Source organism: Phalangium opilio, unplaced genomic scaffold (assembly GCF_054372755.1).
Source record: "Phalangium opilio isolate 3A_F unplaced genomic scaffold, DU_Popi_V2 ptg000003l_1, whole genome shotgun sequence".
Lineage (NCBI taxonomy): Eukaryota > Metazoa > Arthropoda > Arachnida > Opiliones > Phalangiidae > Phalangium > Phalangium opilio.
The window spans coordinates 10,696,393-10,703,045 of NW_028324145.1; positions in this window are offsets into that span (position 1 = coordinate 10,696,393).

A 6,653-nucleotide genomic window follows, 5' to 3' on the forward strand; every position below is an offset into this window, starting at 1 on the left:
CGCCATTGGAGAAATATTCCCGTCCTCCCACACGAATTATACGCGTAATACCATAGTATAAATCGCACGCAGCTAAGGCTATAAAGCCGCGAAATCAAAAGCTGTCAAAAATATTTCATTTTCTTTTTCTTTTCCATGATCAGCAGTTGTTCTTATGGACGCGGAGCGCTCCATGTGTGTTTAGTTTAAGGGAACTCGCCTCTCACTCTCTTTAAACGGAACGATGTCAAGGTGTGATGCTGTTATTACGTGAATAGATTTCCCAAAATTCGATAAATAAAAGGACCCCTGCCCTTCAGAAAAATACACCTTTTGATTTAAAGTCAAAATTAAAAATTCGTTTAAAAGAGAATTGATTTTATTTATACGTTAGGGACATCACCTATAGGATTTTAAATTAATTTAGGGATGACATGTATGAAATGGGTAAAGGCGATCGAGTCCAGGAAGTTACCATCTTGGGGTACTTAACAGCTTCGTATAATAGTCAAAATTAGCATAAATTTCTAATTAGATAGAGTGAAGATAATTAATATACAGTGGATAATCCTTAATTGCTGCAAGTTTGAATACATGGAGTCGTTTTCAAACTTCGAAACCTCTCGCAAAAATACTTAAACCACATTTCCCTTATTATCAAGTATTTCTAAGTTATCCTTTATCCATTCATAAGACCCAAAACACCTATTTCCCCTGATTTTTTCTTCTACAAATTTTACCCAACACGCCAAAAAAAACCACACACAAACTCAAGAGCCCAAATACAGTATATTCGCATCCATAGACATACCCATAAAATTTAATTAGTTTAAATTAGTAATTAAAAGGGTTTGTACGCATATACCACCACAAAAAATATCGAGACTCTCCTAGCTGACCTCAAAATAAGAACCAATTAAACAAGGTAAGCTCGATCTATAGTCGCATTAAATGGAACGGAATCTACATCAGTCAACACATAAGAAGAAAAAAATAAGAGAGAAAACCTTCAGCTTTCCACGAATCTTACGAAACATCAACCCACGTATAAAACAATAAAACAAAAAGAAAGAAAAAATCGGGTTTGTATTAAAAAATAGGGGCGTTTCGTGGTTAACTAGTTTAAACGTATATAACCCTTTTTATAGCGTACTCCAAGTAACTTTGTTAGAAAATATAGCGAAAGATACGTGATTTTAGCTGTGAAATTCGATAATTCGCAAATAAAAAAAAGAAATTCCATTGGCAAATAGAGAATGCCAACACCAGGGGATAACCGAGGACATATATGTGTATATAAAAAATTCCAATATAGAATAAAGAGAGAAAGAGAGAGAGAGAGAGAGAGAGAGAGAGAGAGAGAGAGAGAGAGGAGAGAGAGGGAGAGAGAATGAAATTGTTTGTTTTTGGCAACCCTCCCCCCTAGATTTTTTTTACTGCTATTAAATATCATCTTAAGTGTGCAGCGTTAAAAACGCCTAATGTAATGCTAATTCAAATACAAATACAATGTTATAAATCTACCTTAAGTTTAGCTACAAATTCTAATTGAAATTAAACGTATATAGCTTAGGGCCAGGACTCGTTACGCGTTTTTCATGGGGAATTACTACTACTATTAAAGGAGGGGATGATGATATTTTGAAGGTAAATTGTTTTCAATGGAGTTTAACTATATGAGTTAGGATCGACTCTAGAGATGAAAAACAATATTAAATTAAACAGTGGAAAAGAGCGTATAATGGGGTTCCCAAGCAGCGGGATATTCTCGGAACCAATAGAATGAGGGTATAGGGGAGAGAGAGAGAGAGAGAGAGAGAGAGAGAGAGAGAGAGAGAGAGAGAGAGAGTCAGCTATGCACGCATCGAGTTAGTATATTTGGCGGCGTCCCTACTAGCGCTCTAAAAACAATTTAGCCCCCTTTTCTTTAACCGACTAAATACCTTCAAAAACACGAGCCAGCTATGTTGGTGGTCTTTTTTTTTCGTATATTTAAAAATATTTTTTTTTAAATTTTTAAAAAGTGATTATGAAATATTTTTCAACGTGAATAATTCGTATAATATTATTTAAATAGGTTTTAAATTAATTAAATTATTATTTTTATTAATATTTTTCTAATTTAATATAAATATAAAATATTTTTTCTAAGTTTCGAAAGTGCTCGGAGGGAAAGCTAATTTAGGGGACAAACTTTAACATGGGATTTCCATAGAACGCCTGTAGAAATGTTTTACCCGCAACACACCGCTGTTCAAGGAGAAGCCAATTTACGCCTTCGCTTAGTAGGCATAATACTTTTCCAATTTTGTTTTTATTTTTAATTTTTCATTTAGGTTTGATCTGATGACGTCCCAATTGTACTCTTACGTCATATGCTTCGCAAAGAGAAGCCTAACGCGTAGGCTCCGGTAAGTTAAACTAATTTCTCATAATTTTTTTAAAATTATAAAATAAATTAACTATTTTTATTTTTTTAAATATAAATTCTTTCTAAGAGCTCTTAATTTTAATTTAAGTAGATACCACTTAAGCAGGCGCGAGAAAGAGTAATGAAAGGTGTACATTATCACTTTAGGAAAATCTATATGTGCCAAGGATATACGAGATGTACCGTATTAAATTCGAAACCATTTTAAAAATAATAATAAAAATATAAAACTAAACAAGTTTTCCTTTTCCATCAATATACTAAATATATCGATGATGTAAGAATTTAAAATAAAAACATTTTATTATTAAAAACAGCATCGTTATTATTTAATATTAGGTAAGGAAGAGGAGAAATGAATATTTCCGGATATTATACGCGAAAATAAAGGTGATAATACCTTTACTATTATTATTCCTTTTTTTTAAAAAAAAAGATAGAAACCTATAAACTTTATCAGGGTTCGTACGAAATTTTTACATTCAAAATCCCTGACTTTTCCAGGTTATCCCTGACCAAATTTTCGCAATATCCCTGGCCATTTTAAGGTATTTACCAAAGCCCACTTTTCACACCTGGCCTATATTTAGGATTACTCGAAGCATGGTTTGATATACCAAAGGAAATCCCTGACATATCCCTGACTTTTTAGGTAAAACTTTTAAATTCCTGACTTATTCCCCTATTTTCCATATCCCTGACTTATCCAGGTTTTCCAGGTTATCCAGGTTCCGTACGAACCCTGTTTATACAATTTATAAGTTGGCGTAAAAATTACGGCTTAAAAGTTTGTACAAAATAGAAAGTACGTGGTAAGTGTAGCGCGTTGGGAAAAATATGAAAAAGAATTATTTCGTAATGGGAGGTCTTGGCTTCTCATCATCGAGATGACTCTCGAAGTCGAGTCTCTAACGATATCGAGTGATTCACGAGTGGAAGAGAAGCGCTTTTCGAGAGTTACAGTTACGCCAATGCGATCTTCAGAATGGCGAAAACGTAAACTGCTGCATGACTAAAACGTTTACACCTACACCTTCCTCCATACACTACAACTCCCCCTCCTCCTCCCCCTCCTCTTTCTTCAAAATTCTTCTCTTTTTAAAAAAGAATTTATGCAGAAAAATAAAGTACTTATTGAAAACTATAAAAGTAGAAACGGGTTAGCGATACATGTAGCGTTTATAATGAAATGAGGTTTTCCTTTTCGTAATATACCTTATGACTATTGGTTGGACTATAATTATATTTTCAAGTACCGAGCTGCCTCATTTGTTTATCGGTATATACGGATTAAAAATTGATTTTTTTTTAAATACCGAAAACGGGAATTTATATTAATGTTTGCGAGTACAAAATTAGAAACGTGTTTATTTTAAGATATATATAGAGAGAAAAGAATTAAATAACAATTTAGAATTTATTACTAATATTATTAAATTCAAGTTTAAATAATAGACAGTTTTGATTGTTTTTGGTAGCCATTTTAAAATATGACGTCATATTCAAACCAGAAAACTATATTAATATTTACGATGTACAAAACAGAGAAAAGAATTAAATAACAATTTAGAATTTATTACTAATATTATTTAATTCAAGTTTAAATATTAGACAGTTTTGATTATAATTTTGGTCGCCATTTTTAAAATATAACGTCATATTAAAACCAGAAAACCATACAGCAGTTTGTGCAAGGTGTTGTTTATTGACATACCACGTTCCTCTGTACTCATTTTTGAAATTAAATTCCCCAAATGAAAAAAAGAAAAAAAAAACCCCAAGAAAAATTCTTCAATCGTATCGGATAAATAAACCGATTATATGTTAAAGAATCCTCCACTTAGACGTCTTAAATATCTGGATCGAAAAATACTCAGGTGTCCGTGAAGAGGCGCTCTGATCAAGTAAGTAACGAAAGATGAAAAACGTAGTTCTTTACATGGATGAAATTCCATTGTGAAAACGAAAAAAAGATTTCAATTTCAACAGCATAGGCCTAACGTTTACGGTTTCTATTTTGACAGGCCGGTGACATTCCAGAATGGTTCGGCGCGAGGAATTTGTCAAAAAAAAAAAAAAATAAGGTCCGATTCCTTACGGATAATATAGATTTCTTCATCTCCCTTCTTATTAGATTACAAAAGGGTCCGTTCCTTGATTCTATTCACAAAGCGAGCCCTTCTCCACCGTTCGCCTCTCGCCCAAGATATACCCACCCTAGTCCGACTCCATTTTTGATCAACAGTAATGTACATTAATCCAAAGTTAGCGTATAAAATTATAACTGTTCTAATTTAATTTATAAGATTAGAAAAATCGCATACGTAAGAATTCTAGAAACTGAATTACGATAGACCAAATTTAATTAATTCCAGATGAGACGCAATTACAACACAGGGACGGAACGGGGTTAGTCGCCATCTTGGGTTAATTACCTCTTGCCAAGAAGCGCCGCTAGATGCAGCACGAGTCGCCGGCTAGCCTCCCTCCCTCCCTCCGCGTGTATAGTGAATGAACTCGGGCTCCATCTGGCGTTACCTCTTGGCGCGAAATAATTACCCAAGATGGCGGCCTATCAACCCTGTGTGTTGGTTTCTCCGGAAGTAATTAATGGAATTCTCTGTAGTTAACGTAATATTAAAGTAGAGCGTTGATTGGTTGAAGCTATATTATAGAAAACAACACTTCTCATCGACAAGGAAGATTCATACCATTTACACAAGGAGACCAGGCTTCAGGTGTTACCCAAAGAGGCCTGACTCACTGGTTGGAGTCAAAAGCCAGGCCTCCTTGTGTAAATGGTATAAATCCTCATAGTCTGTAAACTATGTATATCATACTTTTGATACTATTTGATAACTTCGGATTATTATACACCAACCAAGCATAAATACTTCTAAATAACAGTGGAAGGGTTTTCTTTCGCGTGTATGGATTTTGGGACTCTTTTTTATGGGGGATTGATAATGCTCTAATGATATCGAAGTAAATAGCCATAGTAACCTTATACAGTGTCCGAAAACACGCGGGCCAAAGCGGATTTCGTTTTTCACGCCCCGGGCTTTTTAATAATAGATATATCTTCGCGCTCCCCCTAGGGACGACGACGTACCCCAGTCTCTAAACCCCCGGTTCATGTATGTAATGTCCTTTCAAATTCACGGTTCAATTCATCATGGCCCTGCTTGTAGAGGGGTGCCGGATTTTTATACCCAACCGCACCAAAAAGAAAAAAAAGAGACGATGACATAGTGTTATATAATAGAGATGGGTGCCAAAATTTCAATTATGATTTTCGTTTTATTAAATTGACCCCTCGGTTGACCCACACCTTAAACTATTATTAAAGAGAGAGTGAAACGTAATATCTTTGGAGTAATATGGTGTTGGTATAGAGCTTAAGAAGTCATTAAGGTGTCACTGTAGTTAGAGGTTATACAGAGGACAGAGTGTGGTAACTTAGGGACAATATTATGGTAAAGTGTGGTAACTTAGGGACAATATTTTGGAAAATGTTGGAAACTTATGGTCAATATTTTGGAAATGTAGGGAAGTTGGAGGTCATTATTTTGGAAAAGGTGAGAAGTTGGAGGTCGATATTTTGGAAAAGGTGGGAAGTTGGAGGTCAATATTTTGGAAAAGGTTTACTTAGGGGTCAATATTATTGAAAAGGTGTCAACTAAGGGGTCAATATTTTGGAAATCGTGGCTACTTGGTGTAATAGTCGCAGCTTGCCATTTTATCCCACTCTCTCTTCAATAAAATTTTATATTTAAATCTTTTTTATCTAGTCTTAACTTAACAGATCCAATATTAATTTTCAAAACGCCGTCACCGCTTTCCAGACTGGTCTAAGGTCGAATTTGGTCACTCCTATTATAAAAGAATATATAGTAAAAATTCATAACGGGCGAAGACTTGCGTAAGAAAAGAAAAGAAGAGAAGAGAAGAGGATAGCGGTTCACCGATCGAAAGTAATGAAGTTGGGGTTTTGGCACGACCCTACCTTTCCCGATCGCCCCGAGCATTCAATATATATATTGGCACCCATCAAAACATCCCCGAAAAATACCAAAAAATCCAATGAAAGAGGAACTAAACCCATATATCTGAGGTCAATAAAATCTTTTCATCATTTCAGCGATTGCAGTCAGCCTGCAATAAATGCACCATGAGTCGAGAATAATATTCCGACTTTATACATAAACGATTAATGTTGGCAAGAATTTTATTAAATTCCTCC